This window comes from Scyliorhinus canicula, chromosome 11 (assembly GCF_902713615.1).
Source record: "Scyliorhinus canicula chromosome 11, sScyCan1.1, whole genome shotgun sequence".
NCBI lineage: Eukaryota > Metazoa > Chordata > Chondrichthyes > Carcharhiniformes > Scyliorhinidae > Scyliorhinus > Scyliorhinus canicula.
The window spans coordinates 95,904,922-95,932,528 of NC_052156.1; the positions used below are offsets into that span (position 1 = coordinate 95,904,922).

Here is a 27,607-nt window from a genome sequence, read left to right on the forward strand (position 1 = left end):
AACCCAAAGATGTGCAGGGTAGGTGGATTGGCCACGCTAATTTGCCCCTTAATTGGGAAAAAAAGAATTGGGTACTTTAAATTTATATATAAAAAAAACTATAGTTACTGTCAGTTACCCTCAGTTAGAGGCAGTTATCCACAGTTACCAATAGTAATGTGTTGTTAGCCAGTTTCCACCATCAACTCCTCACTGACCAGACTTCGTGTTGATAGGATGCATTAGGAAGTAGGCCTGCTAGTGTTCATGATACCCACTTCACGCAAATAACAAATATTATATTAATGGGGTGTTCCTAAGACCTGAGCTATCCCTGAAACTCTCAGATTCAAGGAAGTCTTCAAGACTCAGAGTGAGAGAGCAGAATGGAGGGGCAGCTACTTCTGCACCTGACACAGAGAAACCGCTGGAACTGTAGTTTACCACATATACTGCAGGTGGGAGCTCACCCTCAGTTTGGAAAGACCAAGTTGATGAATCATAGAATTTACAGTGCTGGCCCATTGAGTCTGCACCGGTCGTTGGAAAGAGAACCCTGCTCAAGCACACACCTCCACCCTATCCCTGTAACTCAGTAACCCCACTTAACCTTTTTGGACGCTAAGGGCAATTTACCATGGCCAGTCCACCTAACCCACACATCTTTGGACTGTGGGAGGAAAGCGGCGCATACGGAGGAAACCCACGCAGACACAGGAGAACGTGCAGACTCCGCACAGACAGTGACCCCAGCCGGGAATCGAACCTGGGACCCTGGAGCTGTGAAGCAACTGTGCTAACCACTATGCTCCCGTGCTTTAAGCAACACTGCAAGATTTGCCTAGATTTGGATAGAGAGACGGAGCTCCGGGGCAACGCTCGCCGTAAACGTTAGTTCAAGATTAGAAGTTGGCTGGGAAAAGAAAACACTATTGACTAACATTGTAATGGTGCTATTATCCACACTGACATTTCCAGATATGTTGGCATGGTATTTTTCCAATGGCAGGAGCTTTTGGAGGTTATTCGGAAGGCGCAACAGAAATTCACCCCAAGGAGGAGGAAACACGCTAAGCGGAGGACGTGGGATCCATGGCTGATGAGGGAAGTCAAGGACAGCACAAAAGAAAAAGAAAAAGCATACAAAGTGGCGAGGATTACTGGGAAGGCAGAGGATTGGAAAGCCTTTAAATGCGAGCAGAGGACAATTAAAAAAGCAATAGGGGGGGGGGGGGGGAGATGAAATATGAGTGCAAGCTACCTAGTAGTATAAAAGAAGATAGCAAGAGTTTTTTTCAATATATAAATGGTAAGAGAGAGGCAAAATAGACATTGGACCACTGGAAAATGAGTCTGGAGAAGTAATAATTAAACATTAGAACATTACAGCGCAGTACAGGCCCTTCGGCCTCCGATGTTGCGCTGACCTATGATACCAATCTAAAGCCCATCTACACGTTTCCATTGTCATCCATATGTTTATCCAATAACCATTTAAATGCCCTTAATGTTGCCGAGTCAACTACTGTTGCAGGCAGAGCATTCCACACCCCTGCTACTCTCTGCGTAAAGAACCTACCTCTGACATCTGTCCCATATCTATCTCCCCTCAATTTAAAGCTATATCCCCTCGTGCTAGCCATCACCATCCGAGGAAAAAGGCTCTCACTGTCCACCTTATCTAATCCTCTGATCATCTTATATGCCTCTATTAAGTCACCTCTTAACCTTCTTCTCTAACGAAAACAGCCTCAAGTCCCTCAGCCTTTTCTCATCAGATCTTCCCTCCACACCAGGCAACATCCGGGTAAATCTCCTCTGCGCTCTTTCCAATGCTTCCATATCCTTCCTATAATGTGGCGACCAGAACTGCACGCAATACTCCAAATGCTGCCGCACCAGAGTTTTGTACAGCAAAATAAAATAAAAATAAATAAAGGAAATAAAGAAATGGCAGAGGAACTGAATAGTTACTTTGCATCAGTCTTCACGGTGGAAGACACCAGTGGGATGCCAGAGCTCCAGGAGAATCAGTGGCTATCACTAAGGAGAAGTTTCTGGAGAAACTGAAAGGTCTGAAGGTGGATAAATCACCTGGACCGGATAAACTACACCCCAGGGTTCTAAAAGAGATAGCTGAGGAGATTGTGGAGGCATTTGTGATGATCTTTCAGGAATCACTGGAGGCAGGGCATGTCACAGAGGACTGTAAAGTCCTGGAAACAGCTCCCGCTGTTTAAGAAGGGAGGGAAGCAGAAGATGGGAAACATAGAAGATAGGAGCAGGAGGAGGCCTGTTTGCCCTTCGAGCCTGCTCCGCCATTCATCACGATCATGGCTGATCATCCAACTCAATAGCTTAATTCCGATACCTTTGATCCCATCCTCCCCAAGTTCTATATCCAGCCGCCTCTTGAATATATTCAAAGTTTTAACATTAACTACTTCCTGTGGTGATGATTCCACAGGCTCACCACTCTTTGTGTGAAGAAATGTCTCCTCATCTCTGTCCGAAATGGTTTACCCTGAATCCTCAGCTGTGACCCCTGGTTCTGGACACACCCATCATTGGTAATATCTTCCCTGCATCTACCCTGTCTAGTCCTGTTAGAATTTTATAAGCCTCTATGAGATCCCCCCCCCTACACCTCATTCTTCTGAACTCCAGCGAGAACAATCCCAACCTAGTCAATCTCTCCTCATGTGACAGTCCCACCATCCCTGAAGTTTGGTAAACCTTTGCTGCACTCCCTCGAGAGCAAGAACATCCTTCCTCAGAGAAGGAGACCAAAACTGCACACAATATTCTAGGTGTGGTCTCACCAATGCCCTGTACAATTGCAGCAACACATCCCTGCTTCTATACTCGAAACCTCTTGCAATTTTGGCCAACATACCATTAGCCTTCTTTGTCTGCTCAAGTGGCTGCAGTGATGTCAGAGTGTGGGTGGAGCTGAGCTCTGGCTCTGCTTTTTAGTTTCACTTTGAGGAAAAACTTGGGTGTGTCTGTGTTTTTTAGTTTCGTTTTAGTGTTGGAGTTGCAGCCAGCCATAGAAGATGTAATTTTGATCTCTCTGCCATCTAAAGACTATCTCTAGATCATTTGGTGAATTCAGAGTGATAACTGTTCTCAGTATCAGGGTATCAATTGCCCTCAGTACCAGGGGCTGGAATTTAGCACAGTAGGCTAAGACAGCTGGCTTGTAATGCAGAACAATGCCAGCAGCGCAGGTTCAATTCCCATTCCAGCCTGCCCGAACAGGCGCCAGAATGTTATGGGCAGCATGGTAGCATGGTGGTTAGCATAAATGCTTCACAGCTCCAGGGTCCCAGGTTCGATTCCCGGCTGGGTCACTGTCTGTGTGGAGTCTGCACGTCCTCCCCGTGTGTGCGTGGGTTTCCTCCGGGTGCTCCGGTTTCCTCCCACAGTCCAAAGATGTGCGGGTTAGGTGGATTGGCCATGCTAAATTGCCCGTAGTGTCCTAAAAAGTAAGGTTAAGGGGGGGGGGGGGTTGTTGGGTTACGGGTATAGGGTGGATGCGTGGGTTTGAGTAGGGTGATCATTGCTCGGCACAACATCGAGGGCCGAAGGGCCTGTTCTGTGCTGTACTGTTCTATCTATCTAATGTAGCGACTAGGGGCTTTTCACAGTAACTTAATTGAAGCCTACAGGTGACAATAAGTGATTATTATTATTATTATATTAGAGAATTTAAACCTGATGTCCTTCTGTAAAAAGTGGTTTTGTTTTATGGATGCTAAAAGGAAAGTTTAAGGATAACTTTGAGTGTTGTATTCTTTGGGGGTTGTATTTGAATTGATGGTTGCTCAGGTGTTCACTGTATGTTTTAAGAAGGTAATAGTTCATAGAATAAACATTGTTTTGCTCATAAAAATTACTTTAAGATTTCTGCTGCACCACACCTGTAGAGTGGCCGCATGCTCTCCATACCACAATCTAGTAAATGTCGTGGGTCAGGGGATCTCCATGATATACTTTGGAGTTCTCTAAACCCTGGCCCATAACAACACTTACCCAAATTATGCTGCAACTGTCATTGATTTGCCCAGCCTGTCCAGATCATGCTGTAGGACCCCTGCATCCTCGTCACAATTCACCCTCCCATCTACCTTGGTATCATCTGCAAACTTTGAGATGTTACATTTTGTTCCCTCGTCCAAATTATTAATATTTATTATGAATAGCTGGGATCCCAGCACCGATCCTTGTGGTACCCCACTAGTTACTGCCTGCCAATTTGAAAAGGAACCATTAATCCCTACTCTTAGTTTCCTCATACCAACTAGTTTTCTGTCCACCTCAATATATTTCTCCCAATTCCATGCACTTTGATTTTTCACAATAAAACTTGTGCGGGACTTTGTCAAACGCCTTCTGAAAGTCCAAATATACCACATCGACTGGCTCCCCCTTGTCAACTGTACTGGTTACATCTTCAAAGAATTCCGACAGATTTATCAAACATGATTTTCCCTTCATAAATCCATGCTGACTCTGACTGATTATAGGCCAGTTAACCTGACTTCGGTCATTAGTTAGATTTTAGAGTCTATTATTGAAGATGAGATTGAGGAGTACTGCTTTGTCAAGGGGAGGTCATGTGTGACAAATCTGTTCTTTGAGGAGGTGTTGCTCGTTTTACTGAGTGTGCTTAACACTCAATTGGCTCTGTTTTATTCCTTAGCTCTAGAGTCGCCAGGTATCTTTATGATACCGCACGAGGTTCAGGTTCAAGTTCAGATCAATGACTCAATACAACAGTTAGTAAGGTTCAATCAAACACATTTATTATTACACAGTAAATCGGTACTCATGCAACTAATACTAACGGACTAAGCTATTCCTACCACTATAAGCCAATACTTATCTTCGATAAGGGAACACACTGGATCAGGGAACAATGGCCTCTTGTTCTGTCCTGAGACTGCAGGCTTCCCAGTTGGTACGGGCTAAGGGGTCAGGAGTGTCTACTCTCGCAGCGACACTTACTTGTCGGTGTAGCTGCTGGCCAGGCCTCTCCTTCTCACGTTCAAGTTCTTAGAGAGCTGCTGCAAAGGTGTTCTGCTGGGAGGGCCGGCTAAGAGAGAGAGCTGGACTTGGGATCTGTCCTTTATAGGTCACAGGGGCTTCGCGCCCATCTGGGCGGAACCTATACCTGCTTTCAATCGATTGGACCTCATACCAATCGATTGGTTTGAATTCCCCAATACTGGGGCTGTTTCCCGATCGCTGGGCGGTTCTTGGGGCTGTTTGTAACTTATTGTCCGGGACTCCTGCTGGCGCCTAAGAGTTTAGCTTGACCGTTGTTATTCGTGATTGTGTCCATTGTGCCCGGGAATCACCGGGAATCGCTCAATTAGTATGCAGACAGTTTCAGTGCTGTCTGGTTTCTCTGCAGACAGAATACACAGAGAGATTCTGCAGCTTGCTTGTCTTTCTGACATTGTCCAATTTTCCCTGCATGCATTTCAATTCTCCATTTTATGCCGGGCAGAGGCCAACTTTGGTGGCTACAGAGGTAACAAGAAAGTTAGACAAAGGAGAACCAGTGGACGTGATTTATTTAGATTTCCAGAATGCCTTTGACAAGTGCCGCAGAGAGACTGTTAAATAAGTTAAACGCCCATGGTGTTAAGGATAAGATCGTGGCATGGATAGAGGATTGGCTGACTGGCAGAAGGCAGAGAGTGGGGATAAAAAGGTTTTTTTTTCAGGATGGCAGATGGTGACTAGTGATGTGCCTCAGGGGTCGGTGCTGGAACCACAGCTTTTCTCAATATACATTAATGATCTGGAAGAAGGAGCGGAAGGCACTGTTGCTAGGTTTGCAGATGATACAACGATATGTGAAGGGACAGGTAGTATTGAGGAAGTAGGGGGACTGTAGAAGGGCTTAAACAGGCTAGGAGAGTGGGTGATGGATCTCTGTGCCTTTTCGAAAACCCTGGATATCCGTTATCTCTTCTCAGTTCCCAAATAACAGAGGTCAAGTCTGTGCGTTTTGGCAAAGTCAACTTGTACTTTATTTGTCATGATGTGGAGATGCCGTCATTGGACTGGGGTGAGCACAGTAAGAAGTCTTACAACACCAGGTAGATTCACCTGAGGAAGGAGCAGTGCTCCAAAAGCTAGTGATGCGAAGAAACCTGTTGGACTTTAACCTGGTGTTGTAAGACTTCTTACTGTACTTTATTTGTCAGCTGTGCCATTGGTAAACTCATTTTCAATTCAAAATTTAGATAGTTTCTAACTAGCCCTGCGGCAAGCTAGTCAGATTGATTGTCTTTCGCGAATACTGAGTTTTCATTCAATTACAGATCGTAGTAATTCTTCAAATCATAATACACAGGATAACATAACTAAGTAATTTAAACAAAAGAAAGATGACGATTAGCAAAAGCAAGCAGCAAAGAAAAAATGTTTCAGAAATATAGATGGGGTGATCCCTGGATGAGTTTTTCCATCCTGGTAAGTGATTCTTAAGGAGATTATTATCTTAAGGTGTAGCTTTACTTCTGATTGGCTTTTACTAATTTATAATTTACTAATTTTGGCCAAAATGTCTGCCCATCAATTTAAGAGATATATGCATCTTAATATATTGGTGCAAATTTCCCATTCCATCGCTTGCCAATTTTCCAAATTGTCCACACCTGCATCTAACATTAATTAGAGAAACACAGTTTTTGTTGAAGCATTATTACCCAAGATTCGCTGTTACCATTGAAAGGGGACTACCCGTTCTGTTCAACAATGGGGCTTTTTAGCTAGTTGACGTCACTGATCTTGCAGCCTCAAGCAACTTGCAAATGGGAAATAAGACAGAAATTAAAGTGTATGACCTGGAGCAACCCTTAGTGAATTCTCAGCTATTGTTGCTTAATATGATTATAGTTAATTATTCCTAATGAGTTCTCATTTAACCATTTTACCTCAATCGAGATGATACCTCATGGTTATAGCTGACTGAAAAGGTCAATTTCTATCAGTGGGCAAAGAAGTGGCAGATGGAATATAATGTGGAAAAGTGTGAGGTTACGCACTTTGGTAGGAGGAATGGAGACATAGGCTATTTTCTAAATGGGGAGATGTTTAAGAAATCAGAAGCACAAAGGGACTTGGGAGCCCTTGTTCACTATTCTCTTAAGGTTAACATGCAGATTCAGTCCGCAGTTAGGAAGTCAAATGTAATGTTAGCATTCATGTCGAGAGGGCTAGAATATGAAATGAAAATCGCTTATTGTCACGAGTAGGCTTCAATGAAGTTACTGTGAAAAGCCCCTAGTCGCCACATTCCGGCGCCTGTCCGGGGAGGCTGGTACGGGAATCGAACCGTGCTGCTGGCCTGCTTGGTCTGCTTTAAAAGCCAGCGATTTAGCCTGGTGAGCTAAACCAGCCCCTGGTGAGCTAAACCAGCCCCTGCTCTTCAAATATAAGAGCAGGAATTACTTCTAAGGCTATATAAACTCTGCTCAGACCTCATTAGGAGTATTATGAGCAGTTTTGGCCTCATATCTAAGGAAGGGTGTGCTGGCCTTGGAAAGGGTCTAGAGGAGGTACGCAACAATGATTCCTGGAATGAAGAGTTTGTCTATTGAGGAATGGTTGAGGACTCTGGGTCTGTACTCGTTGGAGTTTAGAAGGATAAGGGGGAGACCTAATTGAAACTTACAGGATACTATGAGGCCTTGATATTGTGGACGTGGAGAGGATGTTTCTACTTGTCGGAAAAACTAGAAGCAGAGGACACAATCTCAGACTAAAGTGATGATCCTTTAAAAGAGATGAGGAGGAATTTCTTCAGCCAGAGGTTGGTGAATATGTGGAGTTCAAATCACTGAGTGCCTTTAAGATCTAGATAGATAGGTTATTGATTAAAAAGTGGATCAGGGATTATGGGGATGAGAAAAATATCAGCCATGACTGAATGGAGGAGCAGATTTGCTGGACCGAGTGGCCGAATCCTGCTCCAATGTCTTATCATCTTCTGGAAGTAGGCCATCAGGAGTTGAGTTTGGACTGATAGCAGGAGAGGGGGCGAGGATGTGAGCGACGTGGAGAATAGTTTTGGATTGGTAGCTGGAGAGGAGGCGGGGTGAAGTTTCAACCTGGTGAAGCTACAACACAGGACTACTCGTGTGCCAAGCAGCATAAGCAACAAATAATAGACAGCTAAGCGATTCCACAACGTATGGATCAGATCTAAGCTCTGCAGTCCTGTCACATTCATCCGTGGATGGTGGCAGACAATTAACTCACTGGAGGCTCGAGGGGCCAGATGGCCTACTCCTGCTCCTAGTTCTTATGTTCTTATGAAAGGAATTCAGGACCGGCATGTTCTTGTGAGGAAGAAGGATAAATATGGCAAATTTTGGGAACCTTGGATAGCGAGAGATATTGTAGACTTCGTCAAAAACAAAAGGGAGGCATTTGTCAGGGCTAGAAGGCTGAGAACAGACGAAGCCTGTGTGGAATACAAGGAAAGTAGGAGAGCCAAAAGGAGTCACAAAATGTCATTGGCAAATAGTGTTAAGGAAAATCCCAAGGCTTTTTACACATATATAAAAAGCAAGAGAGTAGCCAGGAAAAGAGTTGGCCCACTGAAGGACAGGGGAGGGAATCTGTGTGGAACCAGAGGAAATGGGCGAGGTACTAAATGAATACTTTGCATCAGTATTCACCAAAGAGAAGGAATTGGTGGATGTTGAGTCTGGAGAAGGGTGTGTAGATAGCCTGCGTCACATTGAGATCTAAAAATATGAGGTGTTGGGCGTCTTGAAAAATATTAAGGTGGCTAAGTTCCCAGCGCCTGATGGGATCTACCCCAGAATACTGAAGGAGGCAATAGAGGAAATTGCTGAGGCCTTGACAGAAATCTTTGGATCCTCACTGTCTTCAGGTGATGTCCCGGAGGACTGGTGAATAGCCAATGTTGTTCCTTTGTTCAAGAAGGGTAGCAAGGATAATCCAGGGAACTACAGGCTGGTGAGCCTTACGTCAGTGGTAGGGAAACTACTGGAGAGAATTCTTCGAGACAGGATCTACTCCCATTTGGAAGCAAGTGGACGTATTAGCGAGAGGCAGCACGGTTTTGTGAAGGGGAGGTCGTGTCTCACTAACTTGATAGAGTTTTTCGAGGAGGTCACAAAGATGATTAATGCAGGTAGGGCCGTGGATGTTGTCTGTATGGACTTCAGTAAGGCCTTTGACAAAGTCCCTCCTGGCAGACTGGTACAAAAGATGAAGTCACACGGGATCAGCGGTGAGCTGGCAAGATGGATACAGAACTGGCTCGGTCATAGAAGGCAGAGAGTAGCAATGGAAGGGTGCTTTTCTGATTGGAGGGCTGTGACTAGTGGTGTTCCACAGGAATCAGTGCTTTGCTGTTCGTAGTACATATAAATTATTTGGAGGAAAATGTAACTGGTCTGATTAGTAAGTTTGCAGATGACACAAAGGTTGATGGAATTGCGGGTAGCAATGAGGACTGTCACAGGATACAGCAGGATTTAGATCGTAGATGGCAGATGAAGTTTAATCCGGACAATTGTGAGGTAATGCATTTTGGAAGGTCTAATGCATGTAGGGAATATACAGTGAATGGTAGAACCCTTAAGAGTATTGACAGTCCGAGAGATCTAGATGTATAGGTCCACAGGTCACTGAAAGTGGCAACACAGGTGGAGAAGGTAGTCAAGAAGGCATACGGCATAGAATTTACAATACAGAAGGAGGCCATTTGGCCCATCGAGTCTGCAATGGCTCTTGGAAAGAGCACCCTACCCAGGCCCACATCTCCACCCTATCCCCAAAAGCCAGTAACCCCACCCAACACTAAGGGCAATTTTGGACACTAAGGGCAATTTATCATGGGAATCCACCTAACCAGCACATGTTTGAACTGTGGGAGGAAACCGGAGCACCCGGAGGAAACCCACACACACACGTGGAGAACGTGCAGACTCCACACAGACAGTGACTCAAGCTGGGAATCAAACCAAGGACCCTGGAGCTGTGAAGCAATTGTGGTAACCACTATGCTATCGTGCTGCCTTCATTGGCCGGGACATTGAGTATAAAAATTGGCAAGTCATGTTGCAGCTGTATAGAAACTTAGTTAGGCCACACTTGGAGTATAGTGTTCAATTCTGGTCGCCACACTACCAGAAGGATGTGGAGGCTTTGGAGAGGGTGCAGAGAGATTTACCATGATGTTGCCTGGTATGGTGGGCATTAGCTATGAAGAGAGGTTGAATAAACTCGCTTTGTTCTCACTGGAACTTCGGAGGTTGAGGGATTTGATAGAGATCTACAAAATTATGAGGGGCATAGACAGAGTGGATAGTCAGAGATTTTTTCCCCAGGGTAGAGGAATCAATTACACGGGGGATAGGTTTAAGGTGCGAGGGGCAAGGTTGAAAGGAAATGTATGAGGCAAGTTTTTTTACACACAGGGTAGTGGGTGCCTGGAACTCGCTGCCGGAGGAGGTGGTGGAAGCAGGGACGATAGTGACGTTTAAGAGGCGTCTTGACAAATACATGAATAAGATGGGAATAGAGGGATACGGTCCCCGGAAGTGTAGAACATGGTCGGTGCAGGCTTGGAGGGCCGAAGGGTCTGTTCCTGTGCTGTGATTTTCTTTGTAACTCATCTTAAGGACGCAGAGGCTGCTCACACACGCTTACTGGAGAAGGATTTGATTTTCCCTCCAGAGAGCTCAATAAAAGCTATGGAGCAGGACTCTCCGTCGTAATCGGGAAAAACAATTGGACGGAGAATTGGTTTTGACGGCAAAATCATGGCAGGCGCCGGTTTCACACCAAATTGTAATTCTCCGCTGCCTTGACAACAGCTTCAATGCATTCCGCTCGGCATGTACGTATATCATTAGCGGGCCTGATCAGGTATTCTCCACGGCCTCCGTGATTCTGTTGTCTGCAATGGGGGGAATTCCTGACGGCGAGGTTCACTTGTGCTTTTAAAATTCGAGAAACAAACACCGTGGCTGATGAGGGAGAGAGAGAGAGGAGGTAGGACATGCAGAGCCACGACCACGGGCTGTCGGGCTGGACACGGCCTGGGGGGGGGGGGGGGGGTGGTTGCTTGCTAGTGTGAGGGGAGGGGAGGGTGGTGACCAGAAGATGGGCCATGGAGCCGGGATGAACCCTCCCCCAAGAGACTGGTGCCGTGTCCAGGCACGGACGGCAATCACCGCGGCCGGCAAGGCATCCATCTTGCTGCACACCCCACTGACCACCCACCTTGGTCCCTGGTACTGCAGAGTGACACCGGCTGTATGGGTGCTTGCACCACCCCCACACCCCACCCTCCACTCCCCCCACCCCCCAAATCCGGGGCATCACACGGCCCACCGAAGAGCAACACCCTCAATAGCCCCTACAAGGGGGCGGCAGAACGTACTGCTGTCAACGGCAGTGCCAGCCAACTGTACCCCATGGCAGCACCAGCCAATGGTACCCCATGGCAGTGCCAGACAATGGTACCCCACGGCAGCGCCAGCCAATAGTACCGCATGGCAGCGCCAGACAATAGTACCCCATGGCAGCGCCAGACAATGGTACCCCACGGCAGTGCCAGCCAATACTACCCCATGGCAGCGCCAGACAATGGTACCCCATGGCAGCGCCAGACAATGGTACCCCACGGCAGCGCCAGCCAATAGTACCCCATGGCAGCGCCAGCCAATGGTACCCCATGGCAGCGCCAGACAATGGTACCCCATGGCAGCGCCAGACAATGGTACCCCATGGCAGCAGGGACAGGAGCCAGGGCCAGAGGACCGCCATGGTGGCGGGCACCGACGGGGTCAGGGTTGCAGTGATGGGGAGGGGAGGGGACATGCGGGAGCAGGGTCTGTAGTGCCAACCGGGCCACCGTGCAGCCTACGGGGGTGTGACACGAGCGGATCAACCATGATTGAATGGTGGAGTGGACTCGATGGGCCGAATGGCCTTACTTCCGCTCCTATGTCTTATGGTCTTATGGTCCCTGAGCCAAGGGCAATCCCAACGTCCACCTATTTTCCCCCCCACCCGCCCACTCTGCAGCCAGCCCTGCAGCTCAGCTCACACCCTTCTGACAGAGCACTTAGGTAGGTTGTAACATTGTATACAGGTGTTTATTGTGAAAACCATGTACAGATTTGTGCCCTAGCCCCTGTTACTAAAGTGTGCCCTGCACCCATGCCAACTTAAATGGTGTGTAATTTTTTGTCTTTACGGGCCAACACAACATCGAGGTGAATCCCCAGATCAGTGTTCTTCAAAGTCTGGAGCGCGACCCATGGGTGGGTCGCGGGCAGGTGTCGGGAGGGTCACGGAGCCATTGGCCACGGCACTCCCGATCGTGCAAATCGCCGCGCAGCAGCCAGCTTTTTATAGCGCTGTCTGCAAGCGGCCACGAACGCGGTAAAAAAAATTGGGCTGCATTGCGCATAAGCGCACAATGATGGGCGCGCATGCACAGTGCGGCCACTATTTTTAAAAACGGTTGCAGGTTTTTGTTTTACAAGTTCTGGCGTGGTTTTTATTCATTTATTTTATTCATTTAATTTTTTTTCATTTATTTTATTTAATTTTTTTTCATTTATTTTACTCTTTTTTTTACAAGTTCGGGGTGGGGTTTTATTTGATAAAATCGGGAGTGCAGGGCCGCACGGTAGCATGGTGGTTAGCATAAATGCTTCACAGCCCCAGGGTCCAAGGTTCGATTCCCGGCTGGGTCACTGTCTGTGTGGAGTCTGCACGTCCTCCCCGTGTGTGCGTGGGTTTCCTCCGGGTGCTCCGGTTTCCTCCCACAGTCCAAAGATGTGCGGGTTAGGTGGATTGGCCATGCTAAATTGCCCGTAGTGTCCTAAAAAGTGAGGTTAAGGGGGGGGGGTTGTTGGGTTACGGGTATAGGATTGATACGTGGGTTTGAGTGGGGTGATCATTGCTCGGCACAACATCGAGGGCCGAAGGGCCTGTTCTGTGCTGTACTGTTCTATGTTCTATTGTACAGGAAAAAAATTCAGAACTTTGGACAGATGGAGACTCCACACCAGAAGGCTTCACCTTCATCCAACAGGTTCCATTGGAGGAGCGTGTACGAGGGCCAAAGGGACCCAAAGCTATTTCCTCCATTTTTTTCAGCAGCAAACAAGGTAAGAGAAAATTGTGGGTCGCGCAGGTCGGCCGGTGTGTGTCGCGAAGGTCAGCCGGCCTGGGTCGCGAAGGTCGGCCTGGTTGGGTCCTGAAGGTTGGCTGGTTGTTAAAAATGGATTCCTGGAAAAAAAGTTTGAAGAACACTGCCCCAGATGGTACATCACGAGTGGAGGTGGCCTGCTGTGTTTCCCGCTCTGCGACCTGGGTCCCTTCGGCAGGAGTCTTCTGGGCCGACCAGGCCTGGATGGGCCAAGCTGCTGTCCAAATGTCCCAGGTGACATGGTGCTGCCCTGTTTTCCTGCTGCCCACCAGATACGCCAGGGACAGGAGGGGGGAGTCTGAAGTGTGGGCCCCCATCACCTTCTCCTCCCTCGAGATTGCCAATGGCCTTTGGCTACTCCATGGGACGGGGGTGCGAGCGGGGCTCCCAGCCATGTGGCATTGACAGTCCTATAGGCTCGCTCTCGTCTTGACCAGGATCTGCATGCTCGCAGCCATGGAGCACAGGGAGTGGACCAACTGCATCTGGGACTGTGCCACATCACCCATTGACTGGGTCACCACTTTGTGTGTCTGTGTCACATCAACCAGTGCCTGGGCAATGCCGCCGATGCTCTTAACCATGGCCCGCTGTGACTGGACCATGCTCAGGAATGCCACTGCAATGTCCAGGTGGCTCTGGCAGATGACTGCCAACACCACCTCTTGCTCTTGCATGTGATTGGACTCTTTCACCTGCGCCTGCAGGTGCTGGATGTTAGGCGACAACCCCTCATGTAGTTCCTGGCTTTGCAACTGCATCTCCACGATTGATGGGACTGTCCGTTCCAGAAGCCCGAAACCCATCTGGACAGCAGCTGGTCCCTGGGGTCGGCCGGCCCTCCAATCGTCCGCCCCCTCAGTGGTTCCTACCTCAACCTGCTATTCCGGAGCATGTGTATGGTGCGCACTAGATAGGGGGAAGTTTGACGCACGTGTAACGGGAAATCGCAACTCAGCGCGATTTTAGTACCTCGCCTGACGCCAATCTCCATCACGGCGACTGCTCTTTCCTCAGGCCCACCGAGCTCATCCAGGCCCTCTGCTCTACTTTGGTGAGGGGACGCAGATCTGACGGTCCCCTCCCGTCTTTTCCCACTCTCGACGGTTATGGGCGGCTTTCTCCGATGGGGTGGAAGCAGAAAATGCAGATTGTTAGACAGTCCAACTCATGCAGCCCAGGGGTTGGGTAGCTGGTAGCTTCAGTGGCCAGGACACCTGGCCATGGTGGCCTATGTGGGGGATTCGGACGCCCTGTGGTTGAAATGAAATGAAAATTGCTTACTGTCACAAGTAGGCTTCAATAAAGTACTGTGAAAAGCCCCTAGTCGCCACATTCCGGCACCTGTTCGGTGAGGCTGGTACGGGAATTGAACCGTGCTGCTGGCCTGCCTGGGTCTGCTTTAAAAGCCAGCGATTTATCCCAGTGTGCTAAACCAGCCCCTAACCTCCCCCGGTTGGGGGGATTGGGGTTGGTTGTTATGCTGTGTGGGGGACGGCGGTTGGTGCCGAGGCATAATGCTGCTCACCCTTGCCGCTCTGAGACAGCCATGCAGGTTTTTATGGCACTGCTGGCCACTCCAGACAGTTGCTCGTGGCGCTGAAGGCCTCTGCCATCTGCGCCAAGGCACGGCGAACGGCAGCAGCTGGCAGCCTCCTTGCTGGGCCGGAGTACAGAGTCATCCTCCATGGTGTCCAGCAGCATCCCGAGCTCAGCATCTAAGAACCTTGGTGTTGCTCTCCTCGCTGCCATCTTGTTGGCTGGGATGATTTGTGTGGGGAGTGCAGTGTGTATATGCGGCTGCAACCTTGTCAACCTCCTGAGTGTCAATCGCGAACTCAGCGAAACCAGCATTGTTTCTCATTGGAAGCGATTGTGTTCCACATGGTGCTGATATTCGCCTCTCAGTGGTCGCCGAATCGGTCCATGTGCGGCGCCAGTTTTAGTATCGTAGAGGTCCGTGAATCCTGCCCTGGTATCAACACTTAGCCTCAGGAAAGGCGAATTCAACCAATCATTTTCGTGAATAGGATAGGTGAGGATTGTATCCCAGTTCCATTATGCAAAGTACAATTGGTGTGTGATTTAGTGTCAGCAGTTGTTGGAGTGGTTAAGATATTCCCAGCGGATGGAGTAGATTTACTTTTGGGGAGCGATTTGGCAGGAGTGAAATTTGTAGCTTCACTCATGATTACAGAGAGTCTGAGTGGAGTACTGCAGATAGCTCATGAGATACCACGGGTAGGGCATATGGGAATTAGGGAAACTCATTGGGCATCAAATGACTCAAAGAAAGAAATGTTGAAGACGTTGATCACATATCAAATGACAATGGTAGTGAACCTGATTCTGCTAACTACTGACAAAATTGTCTCTACAAGAATGATTCCTCACAGAAACGTGCCAACGATAAAATCTACGAAAGAACCACATTCTGAGAACTCTAATATCGAAGGTGACCATAAGAAAGAAGAGTCCAAATTTAATAGTAAGGAGGCCAGGCCAGCATGTGTGCAGGAGTTGTCTCCAGCTACAGCTCCTGGAAGCCTGAGTTTCAGAGCTGGAGTGGAGGTTGGGAACACTATAGAGCATCCGCGAGGCAGAGAATGTCATGGATAGCATGTATAGAGAGGTGGCGACACCGCATGGTCAGATTCCACAGAAAGGGCATAGGTGACGACCAGGCAGTGCAAGAGAGCGAGGCTGGCAGTGCTGGAATCTCCTGTGGCCATTTCCTGTATCCGTTTGGGATACTGTTGAGACGAATTACCTCTCTGGGAGAAGCAGCAAGAGCCAAATTTGTTGCATCACAGTTAGTTTTGCTGCAGAGAGAAGTACAAAGTGTGGGAGTGCAATAGTTATAGGGGATCCGATTGTAAGGGCAACAGATAGGCGTTTCTGTGGCTGCAAACGAGGTTCCAGGATTGTATGTTGCCTCCCTGGTACTAGGGTCAAGGATGTCTCGGAACAGTTACGGAACATTCTGGAGGGGGTGGGTGAACAGCCAGTGGTCATAGTACACATAGGTACCAACGACATAGGTTTAAAAAAAAGGGATGAGGTCCTGAAAGCAGAATATAGTGAGTTAGGAAGAATGTTGGGAAGTTGGAACTCAAAGGTAGTGATCTCAGGATTACTACCAGTGCCACATGCTAATCAGAATAGAAGTAGTGGGATGTATCGGATGAATACGTGGCTGAAGAGATGGTGTGAGGGGGAGGGTTTCAGATTCCTCGGCATTGGGGCCTGTTCTGGGGGAGGTGGCATCTGTACAAACAAGACGGATTACACCTGGGCAGGACTGGGACTGATTGAATCCTCAGCTGAAAATAACCTTGTGAAGGAAAAGAGAGGGTTTTATTGATTAAAATTAACCATCTTCCCTCCTCTTTGTCAATGCTGCTTGCAGTTTGGCTGCAGAAGATCTTTGAAATTTGGATTAACGTTTGTTGGACAATGAGAAAAGACTGGCTGACATTCCACGAGAGACTGAAACTGACTGAAATTCAGAAGAAACTCATTCAGGGGGTTCTCTAATTTTTACAAGTGAGAAAGAAACCTGACAAAAGGAAGTACATTGGGCAGGATTCTCCATTTGAGAGACTAAGTGTTGATGCCAGGACTGAATCGGTGGACTTCCTGACAACAAAATTGGTGCCAGTTGCAGAGCCATTCAGGCCCCATTAATGGGCTAGCACCGGCGTCATGTAGCACTGCTGCAAGCTTAACGCATGCAGAACCTGATCCCAGCCAAAATGATGGCACTTGTTCTGAAGCATGGTCATCCCATTGATGGGTCGGTTGGGGCCAGAGGGTAACTAAGAGGGAAGTCTGAGGGCATCCTTGCGACTCGTGGTGCTGAGTTCCCAGTGGGCAGTCAGCGGCATGCGTAGCCACATGGCTGCTTTGCAGCTTGCGGCATTGGTGGTCCGTGCCCGGCCCTACGGCCCTCCTCCTATCCGCCATCCACTACTCCCCCCAGCCCTGGTAGACGCCCCAGCCAGTGGCACAACTATAGCAATGTCAGACACAGTTTGTACCCTCTCCCGCACCCTCATCAGCCACAGCATTTGTTTACCAGTTGTAAATACCTCAATACCCTTGGAAAGGGTCCAGAGGAGGTTCACAAGAATGATCCCTGGAATGAACAGCTTTTCATATGAGGAACGGTTGAGGATTCTGGGTCTGTACTCTTTGGAGTTTAGAAGGATGAGGGGAATCCTATTGAAACTTATAGGATACTGCGAGGCCTGGATAGAGTGGACGTGGAGAGGATGTTCCCACTTGTAGGAAAAACTAGAAGCAGAGGACATGATCTCAGATTAAAGGGATGATCCTTTAAAACAGAGATGAGGACAAATTTCTTAAGCCAGAGGATGGTGAATCTGTGGAACTCTTGGCCACAGAAGACTGTGAAGGCCAAATCACTGAGTGTGTTTAAGACAGAGATTGATAGGTTCTTGATTAATAAGGGGATCAGGGGTTATGGGAGAAGGTAGGAGAATGGGATGAGAGAAATATCAGCCATTATTGAATAGCAGAGCAGACTCAATGGGCCGGGTGGCCTAATTCTGCTTCTATGTCTTATGTGAACCTCGCTATCAGTAATTCCTCCTGGCGGAGGTGGAGCATTGCTGGCAGCCCGGAGAATGCCGGGATGGGCCCATTAATGATATGCCAAAAGCCTTTACTGCACAATTTGCATGGCCATGCCGGCGTGCGTCGTAGATCACGTTCACGCCGCTGTCGAGGGACCAGAGCATGGCACTCTATTTTGTGCTCGCCGCCAATCTCGATTTTCTACTTACGACGAATTCTCTGCCCAATCGTGTTTCCCTATCCTGACGTTGGCCAACGGAGAATCCTGGCCATTGTCTTTGACATAAAAACAGGAAATACTTGACAATCTCAGGAGGTCTGACAGCATCTGTGGAGAGAGAGGGATGTAACGTTTGAAGTCTGGATGACTCTTTGTCAAAGTTTTCATTTGTCTTTGATTTTAGAACATAGAACAGTACAGCACAGAACAGGCCCTTCGGCCCTCGATGTTGTGCCGAGCAATGATCACCCTACTTAAACCCACGTAACCCGTATACCCGTAACCCAACAATCCCCCCATTAACCTTACTCTACGGGCAATTTAGCATGGCCAATCCACCTAACCCGCACATCTTTGGACTGTGGGAGGAAACCGGAGCACCCGGAGGAAACCCACGCACACACGGGGAGGACGTGCAGACTCCACACAGACAGTGACCCAGCCGGGAATCGAACCTGGGACCCTGGAGCTGTGAAGCATTGATGCTAACCACCATGCTACCGTGAGGCCTCATTTTGTAGATAAGAATGAGCACAAGGCACTGTTGAGGATATCGGGGCGAGTTCTAAAACCAGAGTTGCAAACCTGTTAACAGAGAGAACATATACTAAAGATACTGAAAGAGTATGGACAGAGTTGTAGGGAAACACCAGGGGGCACACTGTTATCTAAACAATACGTAGACAGAAGAAACTCTGAACCAATAAAGCCACATCTGTCTCGACTAAAACCACTGACTCATTTAGAGACTGAAATGCTGTGCATGTTGTGGAAACAAGCGAAAATGCTATGGTTCACAGAACGGATGCAGAGTTTTGGAGATTAACGACCATAGAACATAGAACATTACAGCGCAGTACGGGCCCTTCGGCCCTCGATGTTGCACCGACCTGTGAAACCATCTGAAGCCTATCTGACCTACACTATTCCATTTTCATCCATGTGTCTATCCAGTGACCACTTAAATGCCCTTAAAGTTGGCGAGTCTACTACTGTTGCAGGCAGGGCGTTCCATACCCCTACTACTCTCTGAGTAAAGAAACTGCCTCTGACATCTGTCCTATATCTACCACCCCTCAATTTAAAGCTATGTCCCCTCGTGTTGGTCATCACCATCCGAGGAAAAAGACTCTCACGGTCTACCCTATCTAACCCTCTGACTATCTTATATGTCTCTATTAAGTCACCTCTCAGCCTTCTCCTCTCTAACGAAAACAACCTCAAGTCCCTGAGCCTTTCCTCGTAAGACCTTCCCTCCATACCAGGCAACATCCTAGTAAATCTCCTCTGAACCCTTTCCAAAGCTTCCACATCCTTCCTATAATGTGGTGACCAGAACTGCACGTAGTACTCCAGGGGCGGCCGCACCAGAGTTATGTACAGCTGCAGCATGACCTTGTGGCTCCTAAACTCAATCCCCCTACTGATAAAGGCTAGCACACCATATGCCTTCTTAACAGCCCTATTAACCTGGGTGGCAACTTTCAGGGATTTATGTACCTGGATACCGAGATCTCTCTGTTCATCTACACTACCAAGAATCTTGCCATTAGCCCAGTACTCTGCATTCCTGTTACTCCTTCCAAAGTGAACCACCTCACACTTTTCCGCATTAAACTCCATCTGCCACCTCTCAGCCCAGCTCTGCAGCTTATCTATGTCCCTCTGTATCCTATAACATCCTTCAGCACTATCCACGACTCCACCGACCTTCGTGTCATCTGCAAATTTACTAACCCATCCTTCTACACCCTCTTCCAGGTCATTTATAAAAATGACAAAGAGCAGTGGCCCCAAAACAGATCCTTGCGGTACACCACTAGTAACTGAACTCCAGGATGAACATTTGCCATCAACCACCACTCTCTGTCTTCTTTCAGCTAGCCAATTACTGATCCAAACCGCTAAATCACCTTCAATCCCATACTTCCTTATTTTCTGCAATAGCCTACCGTGGGGAACCTTATCAAACGCTATGTTTGTGGACGAACCATTGCTGGCCGCCCTGGACCTTTCCAGACCAGTTAAAATGGCCACAGGTGCCAGTGACCTGGGGTTAGGAGAAGTGCTACTACAAAATGACGATGCAGGAAATGAAATTAAATGAAAATCGCTTATTGTCACGAGTAGGCTTCAAATGAAGTTACTGTGAAAAGCCCCTAGCCGCCACATTCCGGCGCCTGTTCGGGGAGGCTGTTACGGGAATCGAACCGTGCTGCTGGCTTGCCTTGGTCTGCTGTCAAAGCCAGCGATTAGCCCTGTGAGCTAAACAGCCCCTGTCGGAGAGGCCTGTCGGATATTTTTCAAAAAACCTAAGTCTGTGCCAAAGAACGTATTGCACTAGTGAAAAGAAGCTTTAGCCTTGTGTTAAATTCTACCATGCAGTTTAAGTGTAGTCTCATAAACACTTTGAACTCAGTAGAAATTTACGTTACACGTCTCGGGTGCGAAACAAAATCTTTTATTGTGTCTATTGATTATAATTGAGAGGTTGAGATCTTCTTGTGGTTACAAGTCAAATGTTCTCAATAAAGCCCTTGCCAGCAGAAGACTTCAAGCGATATAATCGACTTAGTAGTTTACAAATTGATTTAACTTTCAAATACAGTAATGGTTTCTTGCTCAAAGCAAAAACAGCTTGCGCAGACTTGAAGAGTTAGAGTGGAAATATGAAAGACGAAATAAAGATAGTGAATAGTTAGGTAAAAGGTATAGAGTGATCCTGGATGAAAAATGGCTGCCGGGACATCTATGTTTAAGGAGAATGTTACCAGTCTGACTCCATCTGTCCCTGCCCCTGCAATGTGCTGATTGGCTTGGATGAATTTCAAATGCATTTGGTTGGATAGTCAGTTGTCAATCATCAATGTGCAACATAGCTGTAGATATGTTGCTTTTTAGATGATTGGCATGTGTTGGAATGTGACTTATACTTTTAATCAGCTCTGGTTTCTGCTGGTTTTTCATATTTTGCACAATGGTAGATTTATGTTGTCATGGTGCTTATTTTGACCATCATCAGATTGTGGTAATGAAACTAATTTGAACTTTTGCAAGTCTGTTCATTAGAACATTGGACAGTTTATAATGTCAATTTAACCTTTCAGTAAAAATGTTGCATTAGCGTCTAGCTAGCCTGTAGGTGTTTCAAATTTTGTGCTTTTGTTACTGAAAGCTGTGTGTTTTTATAATCTAAAGTTATGCTTGATATCTTATGATGAAATCCATTTTCTGGCCGTTAGTATTTACTTTAAAATGGATAAATCAATGACCCTTTCACCTATCAGAAATAGCTGGTTCCCTTCACCTTGCTACTAGCCCTCCAGCACTTTGAAGTATATGTCTGGCATGCTAATAAACAAATCATAGTTTATACAGACCATAATACACTTGCATTTATGGAGACATTTTAAACCCCGAACGCAAGATTATTCCGTTGGAGTTCATTGTTACAGCTGTTTAATGTTAAAATTGTACATATTCCCAGAAAGGATAATGTGATTGCAGATGCTTAGTCACGGGTTTAAGGGTTGACTAGTTACCAATATAGAGACTGGGAAGTGGATTTGAATACTGGGGGTGGATTGGATGGATATGTGTTTCTGATTTATGGCTTGCACACCTCAAAGTGAAATGTCCGTGCCCTGAAATGTCATTCTTTTAAGGAGGGAGGTCTGTAAAGATCCTTCCTTTTTATTTCCATCAGTGCTGGAATGAGAATTGACATAAGCACTGGAGATCAAGATGTCAAATCAGTCTGGGTAGAAATAAGAAATAACAAAGCAAAAAAGTCCTTGGTAAGAGTAATCTATAGGTCCCCAAACAGTAGTTCCACAGTGGAGCACAATATAAACCAGGAAATACTGAGGACTTGCAAGAAAGGTACGGCAATAATAATGAGTGATTTTAATATGCACATAGACTGGAGGAATCAAATTGGCATCGGTTGCCTGGAGGCAGAGTTCATTAAATGCGTCAGAGGTTGTTTCCTGGAGCAGTATGTTACGGAACCAACCAGGGCACAGGCTACTCTGGATTTGGCATTTTGTAAAGAGGAGGGATTAATTAATGACCTCATCGTTAAGGATCTACTAAAGAGTAGTGAGCATAGTATGGTAGAATTCAAGATTCAGTTTGGGGGTGAGAAAGTGGAGTCCCACACTAGTGTTCTGGAATTAAACAAAGGAAATTACATAGGCTTGAGGTCAGATTTGGCCTGTACAGACTGGGTAGGAAGGATAAAAGATAGGACAGCTGATGAGCAGTGGCAGCTGTTTAAGGAGATACTCAATTCCTCACAACTGAAGTATATCCCAGTGAGGAAAAAGGCCATTGACACTGGAAGATTGGGACACTTTCAAACATAAACAACGGGTTACTAAAAAGTAATAAAAAAAGCTTAGGGAAATTACAAAAAACAACTAACATACAATATCAAAAAGGATAGTAAAAGCTTCTACAGGTACATAAAACGGAAGAGAGTTGCTATGGTGAATGTTGACCCCTTGGAAGATGAAACCGGAGAGTTAATAGTGGGGAACACAGAAATGGCAGAGATGCTAAATCAATACTTTGCCTCAGTTTTTACGGTGGAGGTAGTGTGTACCATTCCTATCGGAACGGGCAATTTAGGGGTAAAGGGTGGAACTTTGAACAATCAACATTAAAATGTACTCAACAAATTCTTGGGATTGAGGGCAGACAAGTCCCCAGGGCCTGATGGCCTACATCCTAGGGTGTTAAAGGAGATAGTGCAGCAGAGATAGTGGATCCACTGATTATGATATTTCAAAATTCCATGGACACGGGAAAGGTTCCAGTGGATCACAAAATATTAATGTAATGCCCTTATTCAAAAAGGGAGGGAGACAGAATGTGGGAATTGCAGACCAGTTACTTTAACATCTGTTGTTGAAAAATTGTTAGAATCAATTATCAAGGACATAATATCAGGACGTTTGTAAAGCCAAAGCGCTATCCATCAGAGTCAGCATGGTTTTATGAAGGGCAAATCATGTTTGACTAATTTGCTTACGTTCCTCGAAGATGTAACAAGATATGGGGATCCTGTAGATGTAGTATATCTGGACTTCCAGAAGGCATTTGATAAGGTGCCGCACAGAAGGTTAATTCTCAAGGTGAGATCACATGGGATTAGGGGTAATTTATTTGCTTGAATAGAAGACTGGCTGACGGACAGGAGTCAGAGAATCGGGATAAATGGATCTTTTTCTGGATGGCAAGATATAACTAGTGCGGTGCCACAGGTTTCGGGCCACGGCTATTTACAATCTATATATATATATAGTTTTTTAAATTTAGAGTATCTAATTATTTTTTCCAATTAAAGGGCAATTTAGTGTGGCTAATCCACTTATCCTGCACATCTTTGAGTTGTGGGGGTGAAACCCACGCAGACATGGGGAGAATGTGTAAACTCCACGCAGACAGTGACCCAGGGTCCTCAGCGCCACAGGCAGCAATGCTAACCACTGTGCCACCGTGCTGCCCTATTTACAATCTATATTAACGACTTGGATATAGTGATAGAAGGTTCTATAACCAAATTTGCAGATGACACAAAAATAGGTGGGACAATAAGTTGCAATGAGGAAATAATAACTTTACAAATCGATATAGATAGGTTAGGAGACTGGGCCAAAATGTGGCAGATGGAGTTTATCGTGGGTAAGCGTGAGGCCATGCATTTTGTTTGAAAAAATGGAAAGACAACTTGTTATCTAAATGGGGAGAGACTTCGGGTGCAGAGGGAGTTGGGTGTCCCAGAACATGAGTCACAGAAAACGAACATGCAGGTGCAGCAGATAATAAGGAAAGCAAATGGAATGTTGGCAGTCATAGCAAAAGGAATTGAGTAGAAAGGTAAGGAAGTGTTGTTGCAAATATACAAGACATTGGTAAGACCGCACCTTAAGTATTGTGCACAGTTTTAGTCCCCTTATTTGAGGAAAGATGTAGTGGCATTGGAGGCAGTTCAGAGGAGGTTCACGAGATTGATTCCAGAAATGAGAGGTTTGTCATATGAGGAGTTTAGGCCGATACTCCCTAGAGTTTAGAAGAATGAGAGGAGATCTAATTGATGTATACAAAATGCTAAAGGTATGGGTAAAGTAGACGTGGAGCTGATGCTTCGTCTGATGGGGCATTGTAAAACGATAGCAAAGGAGGAAGGAATCTCTCAATCTCGCCCTCTCTCTTTCTCTCTCTCTCTCACACACTCTCACTCTGTATAGAGGGTGGGGGCAAATTAAAGTGGGGAATTAAGAAGTAGATAATGGTTACCCAGTTGTATTTACTGCATATTCCATTATAGTTCTTGTTGTAAATATGCAGTCATTATGTTTAAACTTACAAATGTGGTGATTGTAATTATTGGGCAGCCAAGGGCCAAAGACCTCGGGTATTTTACTAAGAATTATTGGTTAATTCACTTGTGTTGTAACTCCAGGTCAAGTGGGGCTGGAATAGACCCCACACTAGCCCAGGGTGTCATAATAGGCTGAGGAGGCTTCACAAATAACCCCATCCACAGTGATGTAGAATCAGTGCCAAAGACAAGGCATTTGCAATCATTTTCAGCCAGACGTACCAAGTGGATTATTGAATGATTGATTTGATTTGATTTATTGTCACACGTACCGAAGTACAGTGAAAAGTATTTTTCTGCGGCCAAGGAGACGTACACAGTACGTACATGGTAGACAAAGAGAATAATCAACATCGAACATTGACAATGGTACATCGACAAACAGTGATCGGTTACAGTGCGGAACAAGGGGCCAAACGAAGCAAATACATGAGCAAGAGCAGCATAGGGCGCCGTAAATAGTGTTCTTACAGGGAACAGATCAGTCCGAGGGGGAGTCGTTGAGGAGTCTTGTAGCTGTGGGGAAGAAGCTGTTCCTGTGTCTGGATGTGCGGGTCTTCAGACTTCTGTACCTCCTGCCTGATGGAAGGGTCTGGAAGAAGACAATGCCTGGGTGGGAGGGGTCTCTGGTAATGCTGTCTGCCTTCCTGAGGCAATGGGAAGTGTATACAGAATCAATGTGGGGGTGGCAAGTTTGTGTGATACGTTGGGCTGAGTTCACCACACTCTGCAGTTTCTTGCGATCTTGGACTGAGCAGTTGCCATACCACGCTGTGATACTGCCAGATAGGATGCTCTCTATCGCACATCTGTGGAAGTTTGTGAGAGTCGATGCAAACATGCTAAATTTCTTTAGCTTCCGACGGTGTTGGGCTTTCTTGACTGTTGCATCAATGTGAGTGGACCAGGACAGCCTGTTGGTGATGGTGACCCCCAGGAACCTAAAGCTATCGACCATCTCCACTTCGGAACCATTGATGCAGATGGGAATCTGTGTCGTGCTGTGCTTCCTGAAGTCGATGATCAGTTCCTTGGTCTTTCCGACATTTAGAGAGAGGTTGTTTTCTGTACACCATGCAACCAAGTGATTTATCTCCCTCCTGTAGTCTGATTCGTCATTGTTTGAGAACATAATCCACCACAGTTGTATCATCTGCAAACTTATAGATTGAGTTGGAGTTAAATCTTGCCACACAGTCATGTGCGTATGACTAGAGTACATTAGAGGACAATGCACCCATCCTTGCGGGGCCCTGGTGTTTAGGACTAATGTAGAGGAGGTGCTGTTCCCTATCCTGACAGATTGTGGTCTGTTGGTGAGGAAGTTAAGGATCCAGCTGCACAGGGAGGGGTCAAGTCCAAGATTGCAGAGTTTGGTTATTAGTCTTGTCGGGATAATGGTGTTGAAGGCGGAGCTGTAGTCGATGAAAAGCTGTCTTACATAGATGTCCTTGTTGTCGAGGTGTTCGAGTGTTGATTGTAGAGCCAGGGAGATAGCATCTTCTGTGGACCGGTTTTGGTGATGGGCAAACTGCAGTCGATCAAGACCGTCTGGGAGGCTGGCAGTGATCCGTCTCATGACTAGCCGCTCGAAGCATTTCATGATAACAGACGTCAAGGCCACCGGTCGGTAGTCATTGAGGCAGGCTACCTTGTTCTTCTTTGGTACTGGTATTATAGTGGTCTTCTTGAAGGAAATGGGGACCTCAGAGTGGAGGAGTGAGGTGTTGAAGATATCTGCAAATACACTCGCCAGCTAGTCTGCGCAGGCTCTGAGTCTCCTCTTCAAACCCCTACCATTGCACATGCCAGTCTTAAGCAAATTTGATTCACTTCACCTGATATCAAAAAACAGCTTCAGACACGGGTGCTGCAAAGACTATGGGTGCTGACAACATCCAGTTGTCCTACTGAAGATTTGTGGCTGCAGAACTAGCCACGCTCCCAAACCATACAGTTCCCGACAACGCAGGTAACTATCTGACAATGTTGAAAATTGCCTTGGTGTGTCTCGTCCACAAAAAGCAGAACAAATCGAATATGGCCAAATACTGCCCCATCAATCCACTCCATCAGTGAAGTGATGGAGGGTGTCGTTGATAGCACTATCAAGCATCACATACTCAGCTGTAACCCGCTCACTCAGTTTGGGTTGTTTCAGGTCCACTTGTCTCCAAATCACATGGTCAAAGAGCTGAATTCAAGAGGTGTATGGCACCACATTGGCAATGAGGTAAAAGGTTCGATCGCAGCTTGCTGTACATCGTGATTTAAGGGGGCAAGGAAGGAGCACTTGACAAAGGAAAGAAGCACCATCAAGGGTCGGGAGCCATGGGGCAGCACGGTGGCACAGTGGTTAGCATTGCTGCCTACGGCGCTGAGGACCCGGGTTCGAATCCTGACACTGGGTCACTGTCCGTGTGGAGTTTGCACATTCTCCCCGTGTCTGCGTGGGTTTCACCCCCACAACCCAAAGATGTGCAAGATAGGTAGATTGAACACTCTAAATTGCCCCTTAATTGGAAAAAAAAATAATTGGGTACTCTAAATTTTTTTTTTTTTTTAAAAGGGTCGGGAGCCATTAACCTGTGAGCAAAAATGTCTATCAGCGATAAACTAAACCCGTTTGACCAAGGGGCTGAGATTGGAGTGAGTACATTGAAGGGCTCCGCTATTTATATACCATGAACAAGATCACAGGCGAGGACAAGCAGGGGGTGATACCTCTGACATTTTGCAAGCCCCAAACGTATAATTTAATTAGGAACCTCACATCCCCGGAGGTCTCTGACTTGAAGACCTTTGACCAGACAATTAAGTTGGTCAAGGAGCAAAGAACAAAGAACAATACAGCACAGGAACAGGCCCTTTGGCTCTCGAAGCCTGCGCCGACCATGGTACCTGCCCAAACTAATATTGTCTGCACTTATGGAGACTTATCCTTCCATTCCCACCCTATTTTTGTATTTGTCTAGATGTCCCTTAAATGCCATTATCATACCTGCTCCCACCACCTCCCCAGGCAGCGTGTTCAATATATTTACCATCTTGCCTCGTACATCTGTTCTAAACTTTTCCCAAAAAACACTTCAACCCAAGTCCCTTGACTATCTTCCATCATTACAAATTTAACTCTGTGCTGAGGGACCATGAAGATTCCATCTCAGCCTTCATAAACAGGCTTTATCAGTTCATT

The 27,607-nt window shown here is 46.6% G+C and overlaps 1 protein-coding gene across 5 annotated transcripts in view; it reads left to right on the forward strand.

The window, feature by feature from the left end:
* The window catches only part of nr2c2 (nuclear receptor subfamily 2, group C, member 2), a 413,970-nt gene that overhangs the window by 149,362 nt on the left and 237,001 nt on the right, over positions 1 to 27,607 (forward strand). The window lies entirely within an intron of this gene.